This window comes from Triticum dicoccoides, chromosome 4A (assembly GCF_002162155.2).
Source record: "Triticum dicoccoides isolate Atlit2015 ecotype Zavitan chromosome 4A, WEW_v2.0, whole genome shotgun sequence".
In the NCBI taxonomy this organism is placed as follows: Eukaryota; Viridiplantae; Streptophyta; class Magnoliopsida; order Poales; family Poaceae; genus Triticum; species Triticum dicoccoides.
The window spans coordinates 148786064-148801147 of NC_041386.1; positions in this window are offsets into that span (position 1 = coordinate 148786064).

Consider the following 15084-nt stretch of genomic DNA (forward strand, 5'->3'; position numbering starts at 1 on the left):
AAATTCATGGCGGCAACTTGCATCATATGCACATGAATTAGGGAAAGTCACTACTTTCATCCAAACATATACTTCATGAACGAAACACGAAGAAATGCTTACACAAATTTCCAACACTAGGTTGATGTTCAACATGATTCATGGGGGGAGACAAAATGCTACTGATGGGCTCAACAGCAACTCATCGGAATTTCCATATCACTGGACTTCCACCATCATGTGAACACGGTGATAGCATTGGTCAGACCAAAGATGTAATGGTGTATGCTCGAGGGATCAACCACGAGTAGGACAACATTACGAGCATCGTTGGTACTGATTTGATTTGACGATAGCCCACACTCAAATCAAGGGATTGATAAGACAATAGGTCCAGCAACTGATCACAGGGACAAATCGATGAAGATATCATCTTCTTTCAACACACACTACACAAGAATATCCCTTTGGAACGAACTAAGTCAGGCAAGCTTTTATCTTCCAACTCTCCAAGTTGTCGTTTAGCTTAACCAACTAGCTCAGGAGTATCCAACACGGATTCTTGGAGAAAGGGTGGTTTACAATAAACCAACTTGATCACGAGCTCAACATAGCGGTCAGGTGACAACCTGGTAGTACTTCCGAGAAGATCTTCGGAAAATCACGAACCACCGATATGTTACTAAGCTCGAGAACAATCTTGCTTTTCAGGGCAAGATGATATGATCAAATGAGCGAGGACTTGACAAATCCTAACTCATCAATCAAAGAGTGCACCAGGAAATAAGGACTAGGTAGCACGATCAATCTTAGAATGGTGATTCAATAACCAATATACTAAGAATAAAATTATTATCCTTTAACTACCAAGCAACGAGGTTGCTAGGAGTATTGATTTCACACATCACAATTCATTTGTCGGTATTCCGGTTGCATCAACACGAGGGCCGAGGAATGAACAGTGATGGCAAGAAGTGTCACTGTACCAAGAGTTCATGGGATGGTGTGCAATTCCTATAACAATCTCGATATAAAATATGTAATACTCCAAGGTAGAGCAGAACCAAAAGCTGGATTGGCATTTGATCTGCGGAATACAACTACTTTGACCCAATCCTAGATATGGAAGAGGTACTGGAGTTCGTTTCTCCTAGTCATTCCGGAATAGAATGGCAGGACAGACCACAAGAGTCATAGGCATCGATGAACGAACGCACGCATACTCTTGACTATCAATTGATAGACGAGGGTCAGAATGCAACTAAAGAGAACAACTCAAAGGAACATATAACTTTCTGAGTTGTGGATGCATAGATTAGTATGTCGAACCAAGTTCAACATATTTCTTCCGGATAACCCATGCAGAAAGGTAGAACTGGCAGAGTCACGATTTATGAATGGAGAACTCCTCAAGAGTACTCTAATTGTGATTTTTTTTGATCCAATAAACATCTGCCATAAGTAGTTCATGGTATTTGGAAGAAGAAGATACCACGGACTTCAAGGACTATCGCAAAGGTTACTAATATCCTAAAGGCACTAGCAATTACTATCAACATGAAGTAGGTAGAGTGAATCTCGGGTTCAAAGCCCAAGGAGTAGAATACCTACTACTAAGTAGCATCACGGAATGCTTTCGAGGATAAAGGTCAGAATCATCACACTGGGACACCAATCATGGCTAAATTACTAGGTGATCCCCTAAGACACCTAGGGTCATAATAATAGCTCCAACATATATGTCAGGGCAATAAATTACCTCAACTCAACAATTAGTGTGATTGAGCTGGCATAAAGGAACATCGAAACCAGAGGGAAAAGATTTTGCAAATTGCTTCAAACTATTTAGAAACCTGGGATGACTCGGACAGCATAACGGCTGTAAATGCTCAGAAAAGATTTGAGACATTCACAAAATGGTGGCATAACCACTCAGAAGCACGATATCAAGGTTTCGAGATCAACAATTAACATACGGAAGTAGTAGAAACTGAACTCAAGCTTAAATCCAACAATCTTATAAGTCTACGGATTAGTAACACGTGATCCTGATAGAAAGAAGAGAAAGCCTAGTTCTTAATCCCCGTAGAAGAGAAGATGATGACTCAGATCAGAAGGCCATGAGGTATAAGGAGTAAAAAGAGCCTTACGTTCCATCCCACAATCAATTCCCTTATATAACTAAAGAATTTCTAGACTCAACTTCGACCAGTTTGGCTTAGTAATCCTGCAGGCAGTCAAGCTCTGATACCAACGCTGTCAGGACCCCGACTCGATGTCACATCGATCTAGCCTGTAGCACCTCATATCACTTTGCGGCCTCACGCACGGTATCCCCACGGGTGTCGCCTTACCTTTGCCCGGGACCGTTTGCGCCTTTTGGCTCACGTATATGATAGTGTCGCTAGCATCCATATGATAAGGAGCCCGGGCTGACATGACTAGTCGTAAACCCAAAGTGGCACAGACTTACAGGGACAGGCATCCATGACCCAGCATCGAACGTGTCGGTCATCAGCGAGTGAATCCAGGCTGTAGCACTGGGCTAGCAGGACTCCGGTGAACCGGGCTGTAGCGGGCTAACAGGACTCCGGTATTCATCGCGTGACATTTCCCCGAAGGGACAGACACAGGAACGAAGAAGGACACATGCCGGCCAACCTAAGTGTTCCGGAGCAGTAGCAAGCTACCATGGCTCAGTGGAAACACTAGGAGACATTTCCCGGTAAGAGAGGCTACTAAAGATAAACAACTAGATGGTCAGATCCCACACATACCAAGCATTTCAATAACATACACACAATATGCTCGATATGTGCAAATACAACATGGCATCACAACATGACTCTACAAATCAAGTATTTATTCATTAGGCTCCGAGGAGCGAGATATTACAAACATAGGTCTCATGACCCAACATTCAGAGTATACCAGTCAAAGCACAAGCGGAAACTATCATGTCTGAGTACAGACCACTATAAATGAAAAAGGCTGAGAAGCCTGACTATCTGCCAGATACTGCCGAGGGCACAAGATCGTAGCTGAGGTAACAAGCTAAACGTCGAAGTCCACGCGAAACTACTAGCGAGACCGAAGTCTCTCTGCAAAAACATAAATAGGCAAACGTGAGTACAAATGTACCCAGCAAGACTTACATCAGAACTATCTACATATGCATCATTATCAACAAAGGGGATGGTGGGGTTTAACTGCAGCAAGCCAGCTTTGACTCGGTGGCTATCCTGAACTACGACTGCGAGTAACTCTTTTGAGGTGGCGCACACGAGTCCACATATTCACCATATCAATACACCACTATGGATCCGCCCCCGTCTCCCTACGAGAACGCCATCCATAGCACTCACGCTTATCTTGCGTATTTTAGAGTATCCACTTTCACTTGTCTATGAACTGATATAAGCAACCCAGAGGTCCTTTTCCGTGGACACGGCTATTCGAATAGATTAGGTTAACCCTGCAGGGGTGTACTTCTTCACACACGCTCTCACCACTTACCGCCGTTTACACGACATGTACTCGGCAACCTTCAAGCGGAAGCCCAACGTGGGTGTCGGCCACGACCTACCTAATCACCTAAGCCTCCAGTCCAGGTTTATCGCCTATCCAGGTTCCATCCGCAGGGAGTCCGGCCGAGGTTTCCCATACGGCCCCGAACGATGTGAACAGGGTTCCCGAGATACCTAACGGGTATTCGGTACACCGTGCCACGTACCTACCGCATCACAGCCCACCCCTACGGTCAGTGCTGTCCACGGCCTCCAGTAGGCTACAAACACCAGAAACTACTTGCAACTCCTGGACAGAGAGCTAGGGTGAATAAGAAGTCGAGCGGGGTCATATTTCAGGGCCCAATGCATGGTAGTAACTGTATCTTAAATCACACATACAGATCTCAGTGCTTAAGGTCGGCTTCAATGAAACAACCCACCATGTACTCCTACATGGCCTCTCATCGATACCTTTACCAAATCGTGTTCACCACACCACTCTCATTACCGACATAAACATTTCACTCTAGCCCATCACCCAGATGAACCAGACCTGACACGACTCTAAGCATAGCAGGCATAGCAAGGTAGGAACAACACATACATATGGCTCAAACAACTCCTACACATGCTAGTGGGTTTCATCTAGTTACTGTGGCAATGACAGGTCATGCAGAGGAAATGGGTTCAACTACCGTAGCACACAGCAGTTTGAAACGCGTTGTCTTAATGCAGTAAAAGAGAGCAGGAGCGAGAACATGGGATTGTATCGATATGATCAAATGGTTGGTTGCTTGCCTGGCACTTCTGAAGATAGCATTGAGTCTTCATCAGTGTCAACGATCACATCATCGGTATCACGTCTATCGAGAGGGGACAAATACCGGCAACACAGAAGGGAACACAATCAATGCAATGCACAATATGATGCATGATCATGACATGGCAAAATGAATGTGTTTTGAGCCAATGCAACTAGCAACAGATTAAATGAAGTTGGTTTGAATACAAGATTCAAATTCAAACTCCATATGTGATTATTTAAATGCCCTTTATTTGATTTGTGCTAAACAGCAGCTATAAGTTGTTCTAACATGCATGAAAATGGTACAGATGGATTCCTTGAATTTTTCTGATAATTTTTCATATATAAATTATTTAATTTGGAGTTACGGTTAATTTTCTATGAATTTTAGAAGTTTATATTCATTTTCTGGAATTTCAGAATTAAATTAAATCCAGGAAATATTACTGCGTCAGCATGATGTTGGCATGACGTCAGCAAGTCAACAGGGGCCGGCTCGGGTCAAACCTGACGTGTGGGGTCCACACGTCAGTGACACAGGGGCTAATCCCGCGTTGACTCGTGCTTTGACCCGCTACGGGGCCCGCTGTCAGTGTCACAGGGTTAGTTAGCAGGGTCATTAGCCCCTAACGACGACGCCACGTCAGCACGCCGGAGACCAGCCGACGGCGACCACAGAACACGGCGGGGCACGCCGGACTTGCGCTAGAGGCGTCAGTTTGGCGCGCTGAGGGCACCAGGGGATGGCCCTTGCTCCCGCGCATCCAGAGGACCGAGTGGGAGGTCGTGGGGTCGCCGGAACTCATGCCGGCGACGAGCTTTGGCGGCGATGGTGTTCGGTGGTGCTCGGGCGCGTCGCTACGGTGCATCAGTGAGCAAATGGAGAGGATGGGCAGCACCTGCTAGACATGGGGAGCACTAAGAGCAGCTCAGTGAGGCCAGGGGAGCACGGAGGCTATGCGTGCAGCAGCAATGGCGGACGGTGGCTTCGGTGCTCGTGGGGAACGGCGCTACGGCACGGAGGGGAGCATGCTGAGTTAGGGGAGAGGGTCAGTGACTCACGGCGATGACGAGGGGACGCTCGGCAAGGTCGGGGACGGTCCGGAGCCGGCGAATTTGACGAAGATGGCCGGCGGTCCCGAGGTTGAAGAAGGCATCGAGGGCGGTGTTGTGGCACGTCCGGGGCCTCGTGGCTCGTTGAGGAGGTAGAGGGAGGACCGGCGGAGCTTCCTGGGGCGTCGGTGAGCCGTGGGGTGGCCGGTAGCCACGGTGGCTCTCGTCGGTGGCGGCGGCTCCGTTCGGTCGCGGGAGGGGAAACAGAGGAGCGAGGGGGAGGGAGGGCCAGAGAGCGAGGGAGAAGTGAGAGGGGGTCGGGGCTGCGTGGCGTCGCGGGAGGGACCAGGGAAGGAGGAGGCAGCCAGGCAGGGAGGAGGTGGCCTCCTCGGCCGCGCGCGTGCGAGCACGCAGCTGCTCCCACTGGCAAGAGGAAGACGACAGGGGGGGAGTAGCGGTGGCGGGCTGGGCCGGCTGGGCCGGTTCTGGTGGGCTGCACGGGTGAGGCCAGGTAAGTCCTTCTCTCTCTCTCTTTTATTTTTTTCTTCTGTTTTGTTTTATTTAATTTCGTTTTGCCACTGTTTTGAATTTTAAACAAATTCAAACAATGCCAAAAACTCCTCTGAATAATTTTATTTGGCTAGATGGACTTTTCCAAAAGCTCATAAAATATTTCAGGGGTATTTGAAATTATATTCTAATTATATGAATATAATTCAAATTTAAATAGCTAATGATTTAAATTCAAAGTCCCAAAAATAAATCCTTAAAAATGTTCAATATTTTGGTTGGGACCAGAACCCTTACCAAAAATTATCAAACATTTAAGAAGAGCCTTTTGGAGCAATGAATGAGATTTCTAGGGTTTTTGCCCCTCTTTTATTTAGGGTTTTGAGGCTTCCAATATTCCTCAATTCAAGTTTCAAAAATATAGACATGATGCACACATGAAGCTAGCCTAGAGCAATGCCAGAAGCTAGGGATGTGACAGTGGAGTGCTCTAGGTTGACTCAATCGAGCTCAACTTTTGCTTCGTTGTTAATCCGGGCAGATCGTCAACTTGTTTGCGATTTTGCCGATGCTACCGTTAGTGTTCCATGCATGCTATGCCTTCGTTCTTGCCATGTGTAGCTAGCACTTTGTGCCTTCTTGCTGGTTATATGCTTTCCTTGCCATGACTTGCACCGTAGTGAGTGCATCGAGCTCGTTTACATGCCTTCGTGAGTTATATTTCAGCGTGTCTCAGTTTTCACTAAGTCTAAAAACTGATTGTGTTCGAGCTATGTTCGTGAGCTCGGTAGAGTATTTTGTGAACCCTTTTGGCCCCAGGTCACTTTGGGTGTTTTGTTAAGCTTGTTGAGTAGCTCCATGCCATGTTCTTACTTGTCATGTTCAGGTTTTCTATCATGTTGTTTTGCTGCTCCGAAGAGAGCATCGTGATCTGAAATTCCAGACTAGTGTTAATTTCACTAAGTCTGGAATCTGTTTTGCATTTGCGTTTTAGCCATGCTTGTTTGAACCTCTTAATGGATGAATTTGCCTATGTCTCAGTGCTAGTGTTTTGATAACCATCTTGTGTACATCACTGCCATGTATTTTGTTTTCATATTTGGTGGTTGTAGCATATTCATTTTGTTGCATTTAGGTGCCTACTTGCTGTAAATCGCAGTCCGGTGTCATATCTTAAAACGCTCGCCATTTCCAAACCGTAGCTCCGATTCCAATGATATTTATATCGTTTTCAAGCGATTTCATCCCCTCTATCCAGTGGCACACTTGGTTTTCCAAGTTGATGCCAGGTTCATGCATTTCCTGTCATATCTTGCATTTTGCATCCCGCATCGCATCCCGCATAGCATATCGTCATTTCATCATATTGCTTGGTCTTGCCGTGGTTGATTGTATCCTTGTTGCTTGTTTGTCTTGTTGGGTAGAGCCGGGAGACGAGTTCGCTACCGAGGAGCCCGTTGAGTTTGCTTGTGAGGATCCAGTCAACTCTGACAACTGTGCAGGCAAGATGATCATACCCTCGAAATCACTACTATCTTTGCTATGCTAGTTTGCTCGCTCTTTTGCTTTGCCACTGCTACGATGCCTACCTTTTTCTTGTCAGCCTCCCAATTGCCATGTTAAACCTCTAACCCACCATTGACCTAGCAAACCGTTGATTGGCTATGTTACTGCTTTGCTCAGCCCTTCTTATAGCGTTGTTAGTTGCAGATGAAGATTGGAGCCGTTCCTTGTTGGAACTTTTATTTACCTGGTTGGGATATCACTATATTGCTATGTTATCTTAATGCATCTATATACTTGGTAAAGGGTAGAAGGCTCGGCCTCTCGCCTAGTGTTTTGTTCCACTCTTGCCGCCCTAGTTTCCGTCATACCGGTGTTATGTTCCCGGATTGTTGCGTCCCTTACGCGGTTGGGTTATAATGGGAACCCCTTGATATTTCGCCTTGATTAAAGCTTGTCCAGCAATGCCCAACCTTGGTTTTACCATTTGCCACCTAGCCTTTTCTTTCCCTTGGGTTCTGCAGACTCAAAGGTCATCTCATTTTACCCCCCCCCCCGGGCCAGTGCTCCTCTGAGTGTTGGTCCACCTGTCAGCTACCGGTGGCTACCAGGGGCAACTCTGGGCTGGCCTACCCGTACCTAAGACAATCTGAGTGTGCCCTGAGAAAGAGATATGTGCAGCTCCTATCGGGATTTGTCGGCACATTCGGGCGGTGTTGCTGGCCTTGTTTTAACCTGTCGAAGTGTCTTGAGTTACTGAGATACCGAGTCTGATCGGAACGTCTTGGGAGGAGGTCTATTCCTTCATTGACCGTGAGAGCTTGTCATGGGCTAAGTTGGGACTCCCCTGCAGGGATTGATCTTTCGAAAGCCGTGCCCGTGGTTATGGGCAGATGGGAATTTGTTAATGTCCGGTTGTAGATTACTTGAACTAAACTTAATTAAAATGAATCAACCGTGTGTGTTACCGTGATGGCCCCTTCTCGGCGGAGTCCGGGAAGTGGACACGGTGTTGGAGTTATGCTTGCGCAGGATGTTCCTTTAGCTTCTCGCTCGTGCCTCGCCTTTTCTTCTCGCTCTCTTTTGCGTATAAGTTAGCCACCACATATGCTAGTCGCTTGCTGCAGCTCCACATATTTTTGCCTTATCCATTCCTATGAGCTTAAATAGTCTTGATCGCGTGGGTGTGAGATTGCTGAGTCCCTGTGGCTCACAGATACTACAACTCCAGATGCAGGTCCAGGTGATTCCGCTCCAGGTGACGATTACGAGCTCAAGTGGGAGTTCGACGAGGACTCTCAGCGATACTACGTGTCTTTTCCGGATGATCAGTAGTGGTGCCTAGTTGGGGTTATCGATTCAGGGCCTTGTCGCATGTTGGGTTCTTTTCTATTTTGGCGCCGTAGTCGGGCCATGAGTGTTTGTTTGATGGATGTTATTTATGTACTCTGATGTGACGTGGCGAGTGTAAGCCAACTATGTTATCTCCCCCTTTTATTATATATTACATGGGATGTTGTAATGATTGCCTGACTTGCGACATTGCTTTCAATGCGGTTATGCCTCTAAGTCGTGCCTCGACACGTGGGAGCTATAGCCGCATCGTGGGCGTTACAAGTTGGTAATCAGAGCCTTCCCCGACCTTAGGAGCCCCATTGCTTGATCGTTTTTAGCAGCCGATTTGTGTCTAGAAAAATGTTTTGAGTCCTTAGGAATTATATATCGGAGAGCTTAGGAATTCTTTTACTTCCCAGTCTCCTCATCGCTCTGGTAAGGCATCCTGACGTAGAGTTTTGACTCTTCTCTTCTCAAATTTCACTAAAAAATTTTTTTTAGGATCACGCGAGTATCTTGGTTTTGTTCTGATGGTTTTGTGACGAGAACATTGTTCTTGGTGCCTCCTGTCTTTAGGGGTTGTGGCAGTGTCCCGGGGAGTTGAGCTCCGAGGTGTTGTCGTCACAATTTTATCGTTGCAATTCTGGCATACTTGAGATATGTGCGCGACATCGAAAATCTCTTTTATGCAGTTCGTTGGTGAGATAAACTCGACGCCACCCAGTACTGGGGCGGGAGTTCGGGAGTATCGCCATAACTTGTATAACGGATGCTTTTCGAAGGTTGAGGTAGATGGTTTCCGGAGGTTTCTTGGTTATGTGTTGAAGGATGGATACAGCTGGATGTAGGATTTGCTAGTTTGGGTGAGATATTGTGCTTCCCCTGTATCCCCAACACCTGATTGCATAACCGGAAAGGTTCGGGAGTTTCATAGGTGGGAATTCTAGTAGCTCTAGTTCTTCTTCCACGGATATTGGTTTGAGATTGGGATTTCTTACCGATTATTCGTTCTTGATCCGTACCTTGTTGAATTGTTTCTCTACCTTAATTCTTCATGGCTTCTCAATTTATGGATATGTGACCACTTCAAGAGAAATGCATTCGTTCATTCTGTTCGGATGTGAAGACTATATGTTGCAATTTTCATTCCGTTGGATTCAGCTTCTATATTGTTGTCTATCAGTGTGCTAATGGTGGTCAACCTCTTCAGGATGGCTCCTCCAACGCGCACGACTCCGAATCCTGATCCGCCTCCACCTCCGCCTCCTCCGGAAGCATGGCAAGCTGTGATGGCCGCTACTAATGCAAATACACAGTTGATCATGCAAATTCTCCAAGAGCGCAATCAAGGCAGTCAAGGGAATCAAGGCAATAATCAGCACCATTTTGCTACACTGAACCAGTTCCTTGCTAATGGCCCAAAGACGTTCAGCGGTTGTGTTGAGGCTACCGATGCTGACGATTGGCTAGTGGATCTGGGCAAGCATTTTGAATGCAGCAACGTCAGGCCTGAAGATTTCGTCAAGTTCGCTTCTTTCCAGCTCAAAGATCAGGCTGCAGAGTGGTTCCAGCAGTACAAGGATTCCAGAGGTGGACGTGTTATCACTTGGAATGATTTTCGTCAAGATTTCCGCGATCATCACATCCCTCAAAGTGTGGTTGAGAGTAAGCGTCAGGAATTCCGCAATCTGAAGCAAGGCTCTTTGTCTGTCTATGACTACAACAAGTTGTTCCAGAAGCTCGCCCGTTTTGCCAAGCAGGATGTTCCTGATGAGAGGAGCATGATCTATCAGTTCAGGGGTGGTCTTCGTGAGGAAATTCAGCTCGCTCTTGTCCTCTTTGAACCGTTGCGATACGATGAGTTCTACAACATGGCACTGAAGCAAGAGGCTGCTCAGATGAGGTGTGATGCTTCCAGGAAGCGTGCCAGAGATGTTACTCCGTCTTCCTCTACTCAAGTGATCAAGCAGCAGAAGTATTGGCTTCCTCCTCCTCCGTTCCGTCAGCCGTATCAGCAGAAGAGCAAAGGTGGCAGTGGTTTCTCCCACCCACCCAACCCAGGCTTTCAGAACAAGTCTTCGTCTCAAGCGCCAAGATCGAGTGCTCCGTATCACCGTCTGCTTTCAGAGGTCACGTGCAACAAGTGCCAACAGAAGGGTCACTATGCCAACAAGTGTACCAACCAGAGGCGTCTTCCTCCTCCTCCTCCTGTCAGATCGGCAAGTACAGCTGTGGTCAAGCATAACCCCAAGTCCGCCAAGGTCAACTTGATGAATGCAGCTCAGGCAGAGGACTCGTTAGATGTGATCATGGGTAACCTTCCTGTTAATGATATTCCTGCAAATGTTCTTTTTGACACGGGTGCATCGCATTGTTTCATCTCGAGACCATTTTCATCTAAGCATGGGTTGCCTTCACAAATTTTGCCTAGTCCTTTAGCAGTTGTCTCTCCCGGTAAGCGCATGCAGGCTAACTCCATCGTTCCGGATGTTTCTATCACTCTGGGTGACTACAAGTTCTTGGCTTCTCCTACGGTTCTTGGCAACTCGGATATCGATCTTATTCTCGGGATGGACTGGCTCTCTAAGCATAAAGCTCAGCTTGATTGTGCAGCCAGGCAGATTCAACTGACTCATTCGTCTGAGGATGTCATTGTCTTTGCCGCTCGGGATAATACCATCCAGTTGTTTTCTCTCAATGAGAAGGGTGAATTGGATGCTATTTCGCAGATTCCGGTTGTTTGTGAGTATCAAGACGTCTTTCCAGAAGAGCTCCCAGGAATGCCTCCGCACCGGCCAGTTGAATTCGTTATTGAACTTGAGCCTGGCACGGAACCTGTGTGCAAACGTCCTTACAAGCTCGGACCTGAAGAGTTGAAGGAGTTGAAGAAACAACTCGATGAGCAAGAAAGATTGGGTCTCATTCGGCCTAGTACTTCTCCGTGGGGTTGTGGTGTTCTTTTTGTGAAGAAGAAGGATGGATCGAGTCGACTTTGTGTTGATTACCGTCCAGTAAACAAGAAAACCATCAAGAACAAATACCCACTTCCCAACATCAATGAGCTGTTCGAACAACTCAAGGGTGCTCAAGTATTCTCCAAGCTTGATCTCCGTATGGGTTATCATCAGATTCGTATTCGTGAGCAAGATATTCCCAAGACGGCGTTCATAACAAGCTTTGGTTCATACGAATACACCGTCATGTCTTTTGGCCTCGCAAACGCTCCTCCGACGTTCTCTCGCATGATGAACTTCATCTTCAACCCCTACACCAATGAATTCGTTTTGGTCTATCTCGACAACATTCTGGTTTTCTCGAAGAACAAGGAAGATCATGCCAAGCACTTGCGTTTGGTTCTTGACAAGCTCAGAGAACATCAGTTCTACGCCAAGTTCTCCAAGTGTGAATTTTGGCTCGATGAGGTTCTTTATCTTGGTCATATCATCTCTGCCAAGGGCATTTCCGTGAATCCTGAGAAGGTGTCTGCAATTGTGAATTGGGAACCTCCTCAGAACGTGAAGCAACTCCGTAGTTTCCTCGGTCTCGCAAGCTATTGCAGAAGATTCGTTGAAAACTTTTCTAAGATCGCCAAGCCTCTCTCAAATCTTCTTCAGAAGCACGTCAAGTACGTTTGGTCTCCGGAGTGTGATATTGCTTTCAACACTTTGAAAGAAAAATTGATCACCGCTCCAGTTCTGACTCCGCCTGATGAAACCAAGCCGTACGAGGTCTTTTGTGATGCCTCTCTCCAAGGTCTCGGTCCTGTACTGATGCAAGAGAAGAAAGTTGTCGCTTACACCTCTCGCCAGTTGAAACCTAATGAGAAGAACTACCCCACTCATGATCTCGAGTTGGCGGCAGTTGTGCACGCTTTGTTGACTTGGAGACATCTTCTATTGGGAAGGAAAGTGGATATTTTCACTGATCACAAGAGTCTCAAGTACATCTTCACTCAGCCTAATCTCAACCTCAGGCAGACTCGATGGGTCGAAATGATTCAAGAGTACAATCCAAGTATTGAGTATACTCCAGGCAAGGCCAATGTGATTGCTGACGCTTTGAGCAGAAAAGCATATTGCAACAGTCTGATTCTCAAGCCTTATCAACCCGAGCTTTGTGAAGCTTTCCGCAGACTTAATCTGCAAGTTGTTCCTCAAGGTTTCCTCGCCAACCTTCAAGTCTCTCCTACCTTAGAATACCAGATTCGCCAAGCCCAACTTCTTGATGCTATGGTGAAGAAGGTGAAGTTTGGTATCGCAAAGAGTCAGTCCAAGTACAAGTGCTACCGACTTGATGACAAGGACACTCTCTTCTTCGAGGATCGAATTGTTGTGCCCAAAGGTGAACTTCGTAAGGTGATCATGAACGAGGCTCACAACTCTCTCCTCTCCATCCACCCTGGTAGTACGAAGATGTATCAGGATCTCAAGCAAACTTATTGGTGGACTCGAATGAAGCACGAGATCGCTCAATTCGTGAACGAGTGTGATGTCTGCAGAAGAGTGAAGGCAGAACACCAAAGGCCAGCAGGTCTCCTCCAACCTCTTGCCATTCCAGAATGGAAGTTTGACCACATTGAAATGGACTTCGTGACTGGGTTTCCAAAGTCCAAGTGTGGCAATGATGCTATATTTGTTGTCATCGACAAGCTCACCAAAGTGGCTCACTTTCTGCCTATCAAAGAGTCGATCACTGCAGCTCAATTGGCGGAACTCTATACCTCTCGCATTGTCTGTCTGCACGGTATTCCTCAAGTGATATCTTCAGACCGTGGCAGCATCTTTACCTCCAAGTTTTGGGATTCTTTTCAGAAGGCCATGGGCACCAGCATCCGCTTCAGCACAGCTTTCCATCCTCAAACGAGCGGTCAAGTCGAGCGTGTCAATCAGATTCTTGAAGATATGCTCAGGGCTTGTGTGATTTCTTTCGGCATGAAGTGGGAGGACTGTCTTCCTTATGCTGAATTCTCATACAACAACAGCTTTCAAGCAAGTTCAGGCAAGGCCCCTTTTGAAATTTTGTATGGCAGGAAGTGCCGTACCCCTCTGAACTGGTCTGAAACCGGTGAACGTCAGCTGCTGGGTAATGACTTAATCACAGAAGCAGAAGAAATGTGCAAAGTCATTCGTGATAACCTCAAAGCAGCTCAATCCCGCCAGAAGTGCTACTATGATAGTAAGCACCGTGAATTGGCTTTCGAGATCAGAGATCACGTTTACCTCCGCGTCTCTCCTATGAAAGGTACTCGTCGCTTCGGTATCAAAGGGAAGCTTGCCCCTAGATACGTGGGACCTTTCAAGATTGTCAGCAAGAGAGGCGACCTCGCCTATCAACTTGAGCTTCCTTCAAACTTTGCAAATGTTCATGATGTGTTCCATGTCTCTCAGCTTCGTAAGTGCTTCAAGACTCCTGACCGCACCGTCAACTTCGAGGACATTGAGCTCCAAGAAGATCTCTCCTATCGTGAGCATCCAGTTGCTATTCTTGAAGAGACTGAACGCAAGACTCGCAACAAGTCAATCAAATTTCTCAAAGTTAAGTGGTCTCACCATTCCGACCGTGAAGCTACCTGGGAACGCGAGGATCACCTCCGTTCTGAGTACCCGGAGTTCTTTCAGTCCTAGATCTCGGGACGAGATCTTTTCGTAGTGGTGGAGTGTTGTAACGCCCCAGATATACTTTCCATATTTGTATCCAACTCTTGCCGTCTCCGGCGCTAAGTTATATTTATTTCTCGGGTTTGGGTCTTTGTCTCCGTGTGTTGTTTTTCTTTTTCGTGCATCTCTTATCATGTCATCACGTGCATGGAATTTGCATACATGTTCATCTCATGCATTCGAGCATTTTCCCCGTTGTCCGTTTTGCATTCCGGCGCTTCGTTCTCCTCCGGTGGTCATTTCTAGTCTTCTTTCGTGTGTGGGGTTTAAACATTTCCGGATTGGACCGAGACTTGCCAAGCGGCCTTGGTTTACTACCGGTAGACCGCCTGTCATGTTTCGGGTCATTTGGACTTCGTTTGATACTCCAACGGTTAACCGAGGGACCGAAAAGGCCTCGTGTGTGTTGCAGCCCAACACCCCCCAAATTTGGCCCAAAACCCACCAAACTCTGCTCCATGTCCTAGAGCGTTCGATCACGATCGCGTGGCCGAAAACCGCACCTCATTTGGACTCTCCTAGCTCCCTCTATGCCTATTTATACCCCCTCCATTCGGATCTTTTCTTCCCCCGTCCGAAACCCTAGCTAAAAAAAAAACAGCTCCCAGCCACCGACGGACATGTCCGCCGCCTGACCGGACACGTCCGCCGGCGCCCCCGACCACTCCGGTGCTGCCACGTGGCAGGCGCACCTCCTCGCCGCCGCCGCCGCGGGCCGGGAGGCCCGGATCCG